Genomic DNA, 14,639 nt, shown 5'->3' with positions numbered 1-14,639 from the left:
TCTGTCACGGGAAGTGGACAGCTGAACGCTTGGGCTTAGCTCGCTTCTTTTTATTCAGACGGGGACCTCCGCCCACGGAATGGTACCTCCCTTGTTAAGTGGGAGACTTCCTGTCTCGGCTCAGCCTAGACTTCCCCACTGAGCTGTCCAGATGTTTGTCTCTCAGTTGACTCCTGTCTGGCGCTCACACCAGGCAGACACTCTCCCACCTCAGCTGCTTCAGCAGCCCTGCCTCTTCCTTATTTGATGGGTAAGAGGAAAGCTGTTCCCCTGACAACAGCGGTGCAGTCAAGGACCAAAGAGGCTGAGGGAGCTCTAAAGGCCAACTGCTCCAGGGCCTGCAAGGCGGGAAGCGCCTTTTCATTCCCTCCCTTACTGAGACTCTAAGAGGTTAAATCCCTTGGCCAAGGCTACCAGGTCTGGGGATACCCCATGTTCCTGTTGGACTTACGTTCACCAAAGGGGCCGTCAGAGCCTGGTGACCCCAGAGGTGTGTCTTCTTGACTGAAGCAGAAAGGAGCCAGGGATAGCTTCCCTGAAAGCCCCTTTGCCTGTGCGTCTGTTCCAATGAGGACCTGCAGTCTGTCCTGGCTTGGGTCCCAAGTGGCTGTGTGGCATTGAGCAATGGCCACACGGCTTTAGTGAGTGACTCACTTCTCCTGTGCTGAGCTCCCGAGGTTGGGGGCTCTCTGGCCCCACAGCAGAGGCCAGCCTAACAGCTAGCCCCACTTTCTCCCATTGTCAGGGCACCACCCTTGCATGGAAAGTTGGGTAAGCAATAACAACCTGTGGGGAGCCCCTGACTGCTTTGCTTCCTTCTGGAACGGCTTGAGTTACGCATGCTGAGCTGCACAGCTGCAGCAACACGGTGCCTCAGAGACGACACGTCTCGTCCAAGCCTGGTCTTTGGCTGTGTCTGAGCTCTGGGCTGATGTGGGGCAGCCCGCTTCCCTGTGGAGGTTTTCTAAGCCTGGCAGAGCCACATGGAGCCTGGGCACAGCTGAGGTCCTCCGAGTGAGCACCCTCTGGAGCTAGTCACAGCCACAGGAGCCCAGCTGCTGCTGGCAGGATGGAGGGACATCTGTGCTTCTCTCTCAGGTGTTTCTGCCAGCTCAGAGGCCAGGTGACGCCCTTGGGCCAAGGAAGGTCTGGCTAGCTGCAACTTGGTGTGTGGGCACTCACGGCTCTGGGCCTCCCCGCCCATGCTTGTCTTCTCCCACCAGATTTCATTCTGTCTCGGTGCCAGCTCCAGCTGGAGTGCCTTCCTGCCCACCTACCCAGTGAATGCTGTCTGCATCCTCACATCTGACTACATCCGCAGGGGCTTGAGGTACGTCTTCAATCACCCTCTTCCTTTTTCCTGTTGGATTCTGTCGTGTGTGTGTGTGTGTGTGTGTGTGTCTGTGTGAGTGTGTGTATATTTAGCATTCTGTTCTTGAAGCAGGGTTTCATTGTGCAGCCCAGGCTAGGCCAGAACTCAGTATATAGACCAGGCAAGGAACTCTTGGCAATCCTTCCAAGCGCCGGGAATTCAGGCGTGAGCCATCGTGCCTGGCTTAGGGTTTCCTCTTCCACCTCCTCCTCCGTCTCTCCCCAACTCCCTCCTTTTCTTTTTTTGCCCTTTCTTTTCTTTCTTACGCTGCTGGGGACTGGCCCTCACACACGCTAGACATATCAGTTGCATCCTGTTGCTGAGGGGAAGGGAGGACTTACTCTGGCTCACAGTTTTAGGGTGCAGTCCATCATGATGAGGAAGATTGATGACAGGACCTGGAGGTGGCTGGTCACACAGCATCCATGGAGAGTTGGATGCTGGGATGAGCTCTCTAGCTCCCTTTCATTCCGTTTGGTCCCAGCCCATGGGATGGTGCTATTCACTTTATGGGGGGTCTTTCCGCCTCGGTTAACCAATCTAGAAGCTCCCCCACCAACTCATCCAGAAGCTTGTCTCCTGGGTGACTTGGGGTGCTGTCTGAATGACAATTAGTAGCAGCTGCCACACTAGGAAAGCAAGCCACACCTGTGCTATATCCCTGCACATTCTGCCACCTTAGCATGACCCTGGCCACTTGCTTGTGTATCCCATGGTTAACTTCTCCTGTAAAAATGCAGCCTTCATGGACAAGGATGGAGCCAGGACCTGGCTTAGCACAAGAGGGCTGCTTTCTGGTTGGTGCATGGGCTCAGCGGGGCCCATTCTTCTGAAACTGTCTGTCTGCTCCCCCTCTGTCCTGGACCCGCCACACACCTGCTATGCTCAGGCTCCTCTGAGGCCATCCTGAGCTCACATGGACATCACACACACTTAGAGCTGGAAATGAGGTCTGGGTGGATGGCTGGGAAGACTCTGTGGGGTTGCGTGTGTGTGTGTGTGTGTGTGTGTGTGTGTTTTGAGGGAGCAAGAAGGGAGAGAAACCTGGGCAAGAGGCTGTCAGTGGGTGACGGGGCTCCATCCAAGCTGGGAGTTCCTCAAGGGCAGCCAGAGACCATTCAAGCCCCACCCCTTCTATTACCCCAACCTCTACGGTGGCCAGGAGAAAGTCCACTGGGAAAGCCAGCCACTGGGAAAGGCTCCTTGTTGTTTGGGGCCACACTCGGAGGAGGAGCCGGCTTGGGTGTGTCCCTGCCCTAGTTTGCTTCCCACTGTGATAAGGAGCATGACCAAAAGCAGCTTGGGGAGGAAAAGGTTTATTTGGTTTGCGTGTGCTAATCACAGTCCATCATCAAGGGAAGTCACAGCAAGACCTCGAACGGCAGGAACCCGGAGGCAGGAACTGAAGCAGAGGCCATGGAGGGAGCCGCTGAGCTGACCAGCCTTCCCCTTATGGCTTGCTCAGCCTGACTTCTTATACAACCTGCCCAGCGTCTACCGTGGGCTTGGCTCCCCCACAACGTTCATTAACCAAGAAAAGGTACCCCACATTTGCCCACAGGACGACAGTCTGATAGAGGCATTTTCTCAGTTGAGGTTCTCTCTTCCCAGATGACCCTAGCTTGTGTCAAGTTGATAAAACATTAGCCGGCACAGTCCCCTTCCTGGAGGCAAATAGGGAAGTATCCAGCAGGCTCCCATTTGACAAAGAAGCAAGCGGAAGCCCTAAGCCCAGAGGTCAGTCAACAGCTGGGGATGGAGCTGGGGGGGGGGAGAATGCTTTCCCAGCATGCGCACAGTCCTCCTGGGGGGACAGAGAGACAGAGATAGAGAGACAGAGACAGAGAGACAGAGAGAGATAGACACAGAGAGACAGAGAGATGGACACAGAAAGAGACAGAGACAGAGAGACAGAGACAGAGAGACAGAGACAGACACAGAGAGACAGAGACAGAGAGACAGAGAGATGGACACAGAAAGAGACAGAGACAGAGAGACAGAGAGAGATAGACAGAGAGAGACAGACACAGAGAGACAGAGATACACAGAGAGACAGAGAGACAGACACAGAGAGAGACAGAGACAGACACAGAGAGATGGAGACAGACACAGACACAGAGAGACAGAGACACAGAGAGACAGAGACAGACACAGAGAGATAGAGACAGACACAGAGAGACAGAGACAGAGAGACAGAGAGATAGACACAGAAAGAGACAGAGAGACAGAGAGACAGAGAGATAGACACAGAAAGAGACAGAGAGACAGAGACAGAGAGAGACAGAGACAGACAGAGAGAGATGACAGAGACAGAGAGAGATAGAGACAGGGACAGAGACATGTAGAGAAACAGAGACAGAGAGACAGAACACATACACACACACAAGCTCACCACACACACTCAGAATATGATAGGTTTGATAGGTTGCTTTGCAGACATTTTCAAGACTGGGAACAAATGCTTTCTTCTTTTTAAAATCCTGTGCCTGCCTTGGTCTGTTGAATGCTCACAACACCAAGGCCACAGTTCCAGATGAAAGGGTCAGGCAGGACCAGGTCCCATCCTGGCATGGGGTGGCCACTGTGGGAGCCTTTTGCCTTGCTGAGTCAGGTCCCTTTCATAAAGGGGAAGCCATGGCCCTCACCACCCAGACCTGTCAGGCATGGTCCCAGGAGGCAGAGCACAGACTCTTCAAGCTGAGCAAGGGGCTTCCCAGCAGGTGTGCCAGTGGAGTCATGTGCCTGTAGGTGAATATCCCATTGCTGAGACCCAAGACTGCCAGTGGCAAGGGCAGACCGCCCCAGGCTCCTGCATCTCTCTCAGCCCATCCATTTGTGTCTGACCAGGCACACATGTGGCGGTCCCATTACAGATAAACAGTAGGGTCAGCCACTTGGTCACATAGATAGTCTAAGTCCTACCGGGGTGACAGTCAGATCTGCCTACTCTTGACTGTCAATGGCAGGCGGAGCTATGAATCTCTCCTCAAAGTGAGTACCCTGGTCCCAGCTTGGTTCCTGGTGAACAGAGCAGTCCCTCACTGGGATCAGGGACCTGTCCAGCACCCCTGTGCATACCATGAGTCATTTAAGTGGTGGCTGGACCTTGAGTCTCACTGGGGAAGGTGCCTCTCTCTGATTTCCTGGCTTCCACTCATCCGTCCTGACTCATCTCCAATCCTTCATTGCCCCATCATGGACCCCCATCCCGGGGGACCAGTTTCATGCCTGCAGGTTCCCACGGACAGCTTGACTTGGGCCCAGGCTGGGGGGGGCGCGCGCGCGCGCGCACACACACACACACACACACACACACACACACACACACCCTTCCCAAAGCAAGGGCAGTGCTGCTCTTGCCTGCCTGGGGATTTGAAGCAGGGATGCAGTTGCCTGGTTTTCATTAATTGGGTCTATGAGGGTTTCTATTTTCTCCCAGAATACCGATTGATCTAGGCGAGGTAAACAGCACTGCCAAAATTGGGGGGGGTGCTGAGGGAGGTGGGGGTAACTGATGCGACTTGACATTTACTCAGAGGGGGGGGAGGGAGGAGGTGAGTCACAGAGCGGAGGAGCCTCAGCCCACAGGTTCTGCAGAAGGAGCTGAGCGGTGGAGAGAGGCAGGGAGGAGGGCAGGGGGAACCAGCAAGCCTCTGATCTGGTTTAGCGGAGCCCAGGGAGTCCTGGGGGTGCTCCACACCAGGGGTCACTGGGTCTTTTTATGGCTTTGGGGGTGGGAGCCCTGGATGAGGGTGGGACAGAGCCGATGGCATTTAGTGCGGGACTGAGTCTTCCCCTCCTACTCGCTCCCCTTCTCCCTCCCCCTGTCCTTTCCTTCCTTCCCTTCCTTCATCTCCCTCTCCCTCCCTCCCCTTCTCTAATTTTTTTCTTTTAATCTCAGATCACCTTGTAAGTGAGAGGAAGTGAGCTGAAGGGGAGACAGGCAGGTGGGATGGGGCTCTTCCTTCCTCCTCCAAAAACCCCTGCTCAACCATTTCTGCTCCTGTTTCCCTGCTTAGTGCGCTTGCATTAGCATCTGCAGGAGGCATGGTGACACCAGGGGACCTGCAGACCCAGGTGAAGGCCACAGTCAGTAGGCCTTGTTCTCTGGAAACTCGGGGTAGCACCCCTTGCTACCCTTAATTTTGGTCACCTGCCACAGCCGAGGAAGTCCTCTCCATGCACTCACCAAGAGTGGCCACCAAGTCTGCTCCTGTCCAGCCTGGTTCCTCCTCGTGGCTTTTGTTCTTCCTGCCTGGGGTGCGTCTCTCCTGGCTGCCAGGCTGCAGCTTACCCCTTTCTTAGGATTGGCTGTCCTGACTCCCCTAGGGAGACTTCTTCTGGGTAACAGAGGCCACTTTTGTTTGTTTGCTTTTCAGTTTTCACAATCCAACACTAAACACATCCAATCCCCCCAAACCTTCATCTGATCTCATAGTCTCTGTGCTACCAGTCTCAGAGCCTGTGACACTAGAGCCTGGCCTTTCCCAGCCCCTCCCTCATGCAGCCTCTCCAAGAGTAGTCCACACTGAGCGTGCCTGGCTGTGCCCTTCAGCATCTTACACCCCAGCCTTGTTCTCTCCTGTGGCCCCTGCCCAGCGCCAGGCTCCTGTCACTGTACCCAGGCTGTGCTCTTGGCCTCTATAGATTCTGTTCTCTGCTCAGAGGCCAGAGGACCATCTTGGTGATGACTGTCCAGGAGAAAGGACAGTTCTTTTGGTAGCTCTAGGCTTCTGGATTTCTGTGAAGTCTGCTGCCCATCCAACCTGCTTCCTTTGGAGCTGGTGTGGCTGCTGTCTGTTTTTGGGGCCTGTCTCTGCTTACCCATGGTGCTCTGCACAGAGTCTGTGTGTGTGACAAACAGGTCTGGATTATTTTCATTTCTCTTAAGCCCACAGTTTGTTGTTCTAGGGCCTCTCTCTTTTTGTGGGGGCAGGGGCTAGAACCCAGGACCTCATACATGGTAAGCAAGTGCTGTCCCTGAGAGTTACACCCACAGCCACAGAATCATCTCTTAAACGTTCCTGTCTGCTTCCCTTCTCTCTGAGGTCCAATTAAACTCCATCTTTTCTAGCCTGTCTCCTATGCAACCTCTCCATTTTATGCTTCTCTGAGATGCATTTTGGATATTTTGTTTTAAGTTTTATTTTCCCCCCAGCTTAATAATATTTTTTTTTAATTTTTGGGGGGAGTTACAGACAATGCATCCTGATAAGACTTGCTTCCCATTCTTCCCAGGCCCAGCCTCCCACCTTTGTGACTCCCCCCCCCCCCCCCGCCCCAAAACAAAACTCCAAGTCCAGTCTGTGCTGCCCATATAATCACTGGAGCATGGTCAAACTCCCAGTGGCCAGCCCCCTAGAGAAAACAGTCCTCACCCCGCCCCCAGAAACCATCAACTGTGAAGAGCTACACTTCAGCATCTTTATCACAGTTTTTAAGGACTCCTTTGGATGGTTCCCCCTGTGGACTGCTTCTTTTCTCTTCTGTTTTTTAGAGGGGAGGTTGTCACAGAAGTGTTCAATGTCTCTCATTCTCAGTAATGTCCTCAGTCATCGATACCACTGCAAAAGAAGCTCCCTTGCCCATAACGGCCAGCGGCAGCACGGATCATGGACTTCTACATGGTTTCCGGTGGCAGCACGGACCACAGACATCAGCACTGACCATGGCCATCAACATGGTCTCCAGTGGCAGCATGGACCATGGAAGCCTTTTGTGGAGATTTAATCCAGAAAGCGGACCACTCTTCCTCTTAAGTTGTTGCTCAGAGTCAGGATGATTGTGAGGTTGGGCGTTGGTTGGGATCGTGTCTCGGGTGGTGGTGATGGGCAGGACCGATGCAAACTCCAGGCTGCTGTACACTACCCTGCCCTCTTCACTGGCCGCCCTGCGAGTGTCCTCGGGCGTGAGTCTGCAGCCCAGCCACAGCGTGCTCCTTGGTCCTCCACCATGCCTCTACTTCTGCTTCTCGCCACTACACATGCCCTCCATTCCACCATCTTTCCCATTTCTCCATCGCACATTCATTTATTAAGGTGGCACTGCAATCTGTTGCGTGTCACACAGTGTATTATTTTTCCCAAACAGCTTTACATGCAAATATTTATTGCAACAAATCACTGATCTGGTTCAAGGTTTCTGAAGCACCACAAATACTGGAATATCACTGAAACTCATCTCAGATATCCTGCTGTTGCCCAGAGTCACAGGGAGCAGTGTGTCCAGGGCCAGGACCTGTGTGTGGTGGCCTGTCATGCTTTCCTCCCCTGCAGTGGCAGCGGCGGTGGCGGTGGCTCCGTTTCACAGGCCTTACATTTTATTTTGGAAGATTTATGTCTGAATGCATGTATATGTGTCTACCCTATGTGTGCCTGGTGCGCACAGAGATCGGAAGAGGGCATCAGATCACTTAGAGCTGGAATTATAGATGGTTTTGAGCTTCCGTATAGGTGCTGGGAACTGAACCTGGGTCTTCTGCACGAGCAGCAATTGCTCTTAACAGATGAGACAACTCCCCAGCTCATAAAAATTTTAAAACATTTTAGGGGGGCCATGCTTACTGTGCACGTGGAGGTCAGAGGGCATCGTGGGGGTCAGTTCTCTCTTCTCGCTGTGTGAGTTTCAGGGATTGAACTCAGGTCTCCAAGCTTGGTGGCAAGCACCTTTATGGTATGGGCCATCTCGCTGGACCCTCAAATTTCCCTTTCACCCATCTTCTTTTAACCTAATTCTTTCTTTGGCTGAATCGAATCCGTTCTCCAGCCATCCCTTGCTTTTAATCTCTATTACTCAGAGAGAGGAGGGAGGGACATGTGAGTCATTTGGAGCATCAGCCCACAGATGCGCTGGTGCAGCTGAGCAGGTGGTTCCCAAAGCTTTGGTTCTCCAATTTCGCAGACTGCAGGGAGCCCTGCGGGCTCTCCATCCTGACAGGAGGTCCCTGAGAACTAAAGTGGCCATGTGTGTGGTTCTGGATGTGGGATCCTGGAAGGCAGGTGAGACACAGGCCCATGAACGCATCTACAAAGAATGAATATTGTAAGCATACTGATTCACCGTTTAATGATTAAACACCAAAATCCAAATGTGTCCAGCACCATGACCAGTGGGTCAGAAATACAATCTCAGTGTGATTGTTTATTTACATATTATTGTATTCTGGGGTCAAGTGCAGCCACTCAGATGTGCTAGACTAGTGCTCTACCGTTGAGTTGTATCCTTGGCCTCTGAGTCTCTTCTTTTCTTAGTTTGTTTGTTTTTTGTTTTTTCAAAACAGGGTTGCTCAGGGGTTGGAGAGATGGCTCAGTGGTTAAGAGCTTTGGCTGCTCTTCCAGAGGTCTTGAGTTCAGTTCCCAGCAACCACATGGTGGTTCACAACCATCTGTAAAAAGATCTGGTCTGCAGGCAGACATGCAGAATACTATACACATAATAAATAAATAAATAAATAAATAAATATATATTTTAAAAACCAGGGTTTCTCTGTGTAGCCCCGACAGTCCTAGAGCTCCCTTTGTAGACCAGGCTGGCTTCGAACTCACAGAGATCCACCTGCCTCTGCCTCCAGGGTGCTGAGATTAAAGGCATGCGCCACCACTGCCCGGCCAATGTTTCCACTTGTAAGGCACTCTTGAGCTTCGGGGCTGGTCAGAATTGTAACAAGAACTCGCAGTGACCTGAACAGGACGTGTGGCTGCCCCTCATCCGCGTGAGTCTAGGAAGACATCTTCACAGTGTCTCTCCAGGTCTGGCCTCACTGCTTCTCTGCAGGCCCAACACCGTTCTTCACACTCAGCCATCTTACCCCTGAGGTGCTCTTGTTTCTGGGTGTAAGCAGGCACTGAGAAGACGGCCTGGCTGAGGTCTGTTCGCCTCCTTGGTGTGGCAGCCACCTCCTCCAGGAAGCCCCCCCTGGAAGAAGTTTCCATCACAAACCTCAGGGGAGGCAAAGGGGAGTGCACAGCCCAGAGCAGCTGGGCCTGTCCTCTGGCAGAGGCTCAGGAAGAAGAGGTGGAGTCTGGGGAGAGGAGAGGCTGGGGAGCTGGTGTGGGGCACAGCGGTGAGGCTGGGCCCAGGAGGAGGCTGTAGACACAGAGACGGGGTGGGGGTGGGGGGTAGGGGGGAAGATTTTGGAGTGAGTCGGAAGCTGATGGACAGAATTGCAATGGCTTATCTGTGGGGCTGAGCAGGGAGGAGCTGAGTCTCTGCCTTCACCTCAGGGGATGAAAAGGCATTCTTGTAGATGAAGGAGGTCTGGGGGGGGGAAACCAGCCTGGTGGGGTGCCGGAGGGCTTGGCATCCAGAGCTCCAGTTTGGGCCAAGGTCTCTGGGTCAACCAAGTGGATATATTCAGCTTTCATGAAGGTGGCTGGGATTTAGAGGCTAGTGATGGTGCGCGTAGCCACTAACACGCCCCAGCCTCCAGCTTCTGTGGGTTTGGGGGACTCTCCTCTTGGAGGGACTTAGAGAGACACTGGTCATAGCCTCATCCGTTTATCTCTTTCACTTTCCACCATGAGGTGAAAAAATAGTGGCGTGGCTATTGCCTGTCTGGTCATAAGCAGCACATTCTCATGCTGACCACTCCACGAGGCAATCATGGCGGTGAGGGGCCAGGACCTGCCTTAGTCTCTCTGCCTGTCCTGCTTGATGAGATAATGGTGCATGCTTGTTTCACACAGAGTTAAATGTTCCCTAACTGACACTGCAGGACAGAAAGTACCCTTAACGTTTTTTCAGAATTGATCAATATTTTAAATAGATTTATTTTTTTAATTATATGCATATATGTGTGGGGGCGGGCAGGGTGTGTATCTGCACATGTGAGTGCAGATTCCCGTGGAGGCCAGAAGAGGGTGTCAGATTCTCTTGGAGCTGAAGTTATAGGTAGTTGTGAGCCATCCTTCTGTGTTAGCTAATTTTCCTTCCTTCCTTCCTTCCTTTTTTTTTTTTTTTTTTTTGAGACAGGGTTTCTCTGTGTAGCCCTGGCTGTCTTGGAACTCACTATGTAGACCAGACTGGCCTCAGACCCACAGAGATCTACCTGCCTCTGGCTCCTGAGTGTGCCACCACACCCGGCCTGAGTAATTTTCTGTTGCTGTGATAAAACAAGCAAGTTACAGAGGGAAACAGAGGAAGCAAACTAAGAATGTTCACTGAGAGCATTTGACACGTCAAAGCCGGTCTACAGTGGCACACTTTCCCTAACAAGGTCACACCCCCCTAGACATCCCAAACAGTACCAAGGAGCCAAGTATTCAAACATGTGAGCCCATGGGGGATGTTCTCATTCAAACCACTAACGACACATGCATGCTGGGAACGGAACCCTGCCCGCCCCCCCAGGAAGAGCAGTGCATGCTCTTCGCTTCTGAGCCATCTCTCTAGTTCCCATTGACCAACATTTTAAATTTGTATCTTTCAGTGCGGAGAACATTGCAAATCAGTGTGTGAACACATAGCACAGAATGGCAGAGGTGTCCTTGGAGCCATTTCAGAAACTGCTGGAAATTCGGTCCTAATCTCAAGTCAAAATTCATTTAACCGGTTTGTAAAATGAAAGTCAAGTCAGCAACTCGGTGTTTTGTTTTGTTCTTAAAACCAGGCATTCTAACATAATCCAATATGCAGGTATGCTGATGCATGCTGAGAAATGACGGCAGGAGAAATACTATAAGTTTTTGTTTTCTGTAATTAACCATGTTCCTGTAAGAACAGTAAACGCGGTAAGAATAGTAAGGGCCGAGGCTGACGGCTTCAGAGTTTACTGAATCTGGGTTTAGGTGTTTCAAGCGGTGATCACTGGCCCACTGTAGTGAAACACAGGCCGTGTGCCTGTTGTGTGCCCAGAACTGGGCTGCAGTGACGTCACACAATGCCCCACGACTGCCAACACCTCCCTAGAGTTCATGACTTGTTAATTTTGTGCTCCTTTTTGGTCATTCTGCATCCCGAAATGTCTACTGTGTCCGAGGTGTGTGTGTGTGTGTGTGTGTGTGTGTGTGTGTGTGATCCCCCCACATTTAATTGTAGAATCCTGAGCGGGGTCACGATGACTGTCTCCCAAGCTGCGCTTTAGATGTCACCTCCTTAAAGAGGACAGGCCTGTTTGTGGTCGAGTCCTCTGTCTGGTATTTTCATCCCATGCCAAGCACTCAAAAACCCCTTTGTCTCTCCTGTCTTTCTGCTTTCTGCCTCTCTATGCCTCTCATTTCCCAAAGGGCAGGGAGTGGGGAGGTGATGTCTGCCCTGGTGCTTCTCAGATGTTTGGGGTAAGCTTGGAGGCTGAATTGTTTGCTCACGAAGCCATTTGGGCTCTCTCCACGGAGGCGCCTGAGTCACCAGCACCAGCTCCCGCCACAAAGTAGAGGCACAGAAATCTTAGTCCCCTCAGTTCCCACCGCAGGACCCAGGACTCAGGTTTGTGTTGTGCTGGAAACCATTTGGCAGCACACGGTATTAACAAGTATTTGCAAGCCCAGAAATAGTTCACTGCTCTCCTCAGCCCTGTCTCAGGTCCCTTGGGGCCCCTGTCCTCTGAGGTAACTGCTGACGAGGTTCTGCAGGGACCAGGCCGGCCTCTCAGGGTTCTGCAACCCAGGTGGAGGACATCTAGGCTCCCCAGCTGGGTAGAATTAAGGCAGTCTTCTCTGAGAATCACTACTTACAGGAGTCCACAGTAACAAGGCCCTACTTTCTACCGTTTGGCCCCAAAGCCACAAAAGTGCAAAACACAGGACTTGGGAGCACCTGGTGGTTTCCAGGGATCCACGTTAGCCACAGCGTAGGAAGCAGCTGAGGGGCCGCTCAGGTAGCCCTTAGTCGCAGGGCTGTGCAAAACAGGAGTCCCAGGATGATTACAAGTTTGCACTATGGACCCTGAGAGTCCACTATGGTACGTCAGTCACTCCTGGTCCTGCCATCCTGGTGACCCACCCCAGGGGCCCCCATGGTGGAAGGAAAGAACCTTCAGCTGCCCTCTGAAATCCATATTCACCATTGCATGCATGCTCCCTCTCCCGGTTAAAAACAACAATAAAACGTAGTTCACAAAATGAGGGGCTGGCAGGGCAAGGTGCTTCAGCAGTTAAGAGATTTAAGTTTTTGTAGAGGACCTGAATTCAGTTCCCAGTACCCAAGTTGAGCGGCTCACAACCCACCAGACACCGTGACTCCAGCTCTTGGAGATCCAAAGCCTATGAACTCTGAGTAATTGCATTCACTTGCACAAATCCTCTCTCTGTGTCTCTGTCTTTCTCTCTCAAATACATCCACACACATATATTTATTTATTTCTATTTATTTTTTGTTTTTTGAGACAGGGTTTCCATGTACATCTTTGGAGCCTGTTCTGGGACTTGCTCTGTAGACCAGGCTGGCCTTGAACTCACAGAGATCCGCATGCTTCTGCCTCCCAAGTGCTGGCACACACATTTTTAAAAAAATGTAATTTTAAAAATTTAAAGGAGGGTAAGGGGTGTGTCAGAGTGCCTGTAGTGCTCAGAGGCACTGGGTTCAAGCCTTAGCATGCTGTCCTGGTGAGGTTTTTGTCAACCTGACACAAACTGGGGTCATCTGGGAAGAGGCAACCTCAACTGAGAAAATGCCCCACCTCCCATTGGTCTGCCCATAAGGCAGCCTATGGTGCATTTCTTGATTAATACTTGATGTGGGAGGGCCCAGCTCCCTGAGCGTGGGGCCACCCCTGGGCAGGTGGTCCTGGGGGCTATAAGGAAGCAGGCTGAGCAAGCCAGGAGGAGCAAGCCAGTAAGCAGCACCCTCCATGGCTCTGTATCTGCTCCTGCCCCCAGGCTCCTGCCCTGACTTCCCTGGATGATGAGCTGTAGTAGGGATGTGTAAGATGAAATAAACCTCCCCTCCCCAAGTTGTCTTTGGTCATGGTGTTTATCACAGCAAAGAAACCAAATTACGACACCAGGGGGAAAAAAAGGAAGAGAAAAACTACGTAAATTCTATTCCATTAACACCAACAGGAATAAAACACCGGGAAATTTTATTTAACACAGAAGCGTCAGCGGGACATATAATACATGCGGTAAGTCCTCTGTAAAGTGGGCTGGATAGCAGATTTTCTTTTGTTTGTAGGCTGGAGTGGCCTGTATGGCTCCTTCTCCTGAGCCCTCACTGGGAGAAGGTTCTGGCCTTGGCAGAGATGGCTCCCCTCCCAGCAAGCCAGGGTAAGTATACAGCCAGCATCAGGTCTCAGATGTCACCAGGCACAGAGAGGCTGGCCTGGTCTACAGAGTGAGTCCCAGGACAGCCAGGGCTACACAGTACGACACCACTCATAGAGACAGAGGAAGGAGGGAGAGGGGGAATCGGACACTATGTCACACTGAACACTTCACACAGACACACCCTGCCATGCTTGACAGGTCCTAGGGGTGACCCTGTCCCATCTGTTTCACAGGTGGGGAAGCTCGTGGCAGGGAGGTGAACTGTAAGGTCACCCTGTGGCTCCTGTAGGGCAGTGGCAGGCTATGCCCCACCTCCTGCTTCCTTTCAGTCCTCATTGTCCCTTTGGAGCATGGAGTGGAGGCCCTCATGTCCCTTCTCCTTTAAAAAGCTTCCGTGGCCTCGGGGTGGCAGGGACAACTAGCATCCAGGGATTCTAGCTTAGCTCAGCTGCCTGACCCTCGCTGTGTGACTTAAGAGGCGAGGCTGTCACTTTTATGTGACACGCCTTTACTGTTGCGTACAGACCATTGTGGTTGGGACCCAGAGGGTCAACCAAGACTCCGGACATGGGAGCTGAGGTGGTTTCTGGGCCTCAGAAAGACATGGTAGCTTTTCCAAGCAGTGGGAGATTCCTCTGTCCCCACACGAGGCTGTTCTGGAGTCTGACAAAATATTCCATAACAAAGAAAGCTTCGAAAGGGTCATTTACTGTTTCTTTCTCTCTCAGGCTGTCTTCAAACTCACTACATAGCCAAGGTTATCCTTGAACTGCTCATTCTCCTGCCTCTACTGCCTGAGTGCTGGTGGTTCAGTGTGCAGAAACTTTTATTTAGGTGCCAGGGTGTTTTCTGTGCTTGAACTTGGGGCTGATTCCTCTATAGCTGTCTCCTTTCTAGTCTGGCTTCCTGGCCCATCTGGAGAGGTCCCCAGCATCTCCTCTTTTCTGGTACCTTCAGTTGATCCATGCTATCCCTGATCTTCCTGACCACCCAAGACTCAGCCTTGGCAAGTGTGTGTGTGCATGAGCATGTGTGTGTGTGTGCATGAGCATGTGTGTGTGTGCATG

The 14,639-nt window shown here is 52.0% G+C and overlaps 1 long non-coding RNA gene across 1 annotated transcript; it reads left to right on the top strand.

Annotated features, from left to right (window-relative positions):
- The first annotated feature begins 685 nt into the window (after positions 1 to 685).
- Positions 686 to 8,656, top strand: LOC121140156. The gene is made up of 4 exons (XR_005876963.1): positions 686 to 771; positions 1,224 to 1,330; positions 2,984 to 3,109; positions 6,913 to 8,656. It is a non-coding gene; the product is annotated as an uncharacterized LOC121140156 (long non-coding RNA).
- The last annotated feature ends 5,983 nt before the right edge of the window (positions 8,657 to 14,639 follow it).

This window comes from Mesocricetus auratus, unplaced genomic scaffold (genome assembly GCF_017639785.1).
Source record: "Mesocricetus auratus isolate SY011 unplaced genomic scaffold, BCM_Maur_2.0 Super-Scaffold_100004, whole genome shotgun sequence".
NCBI lineage: Eukaryota > Metazoa > Chordata > Mammalia > Rodentia > Cricetidae > Mesocricetus > Mesocricetus auratus.
This window is presented reverse-complemented; position numbering and strand designations above follow the sequence as displayed.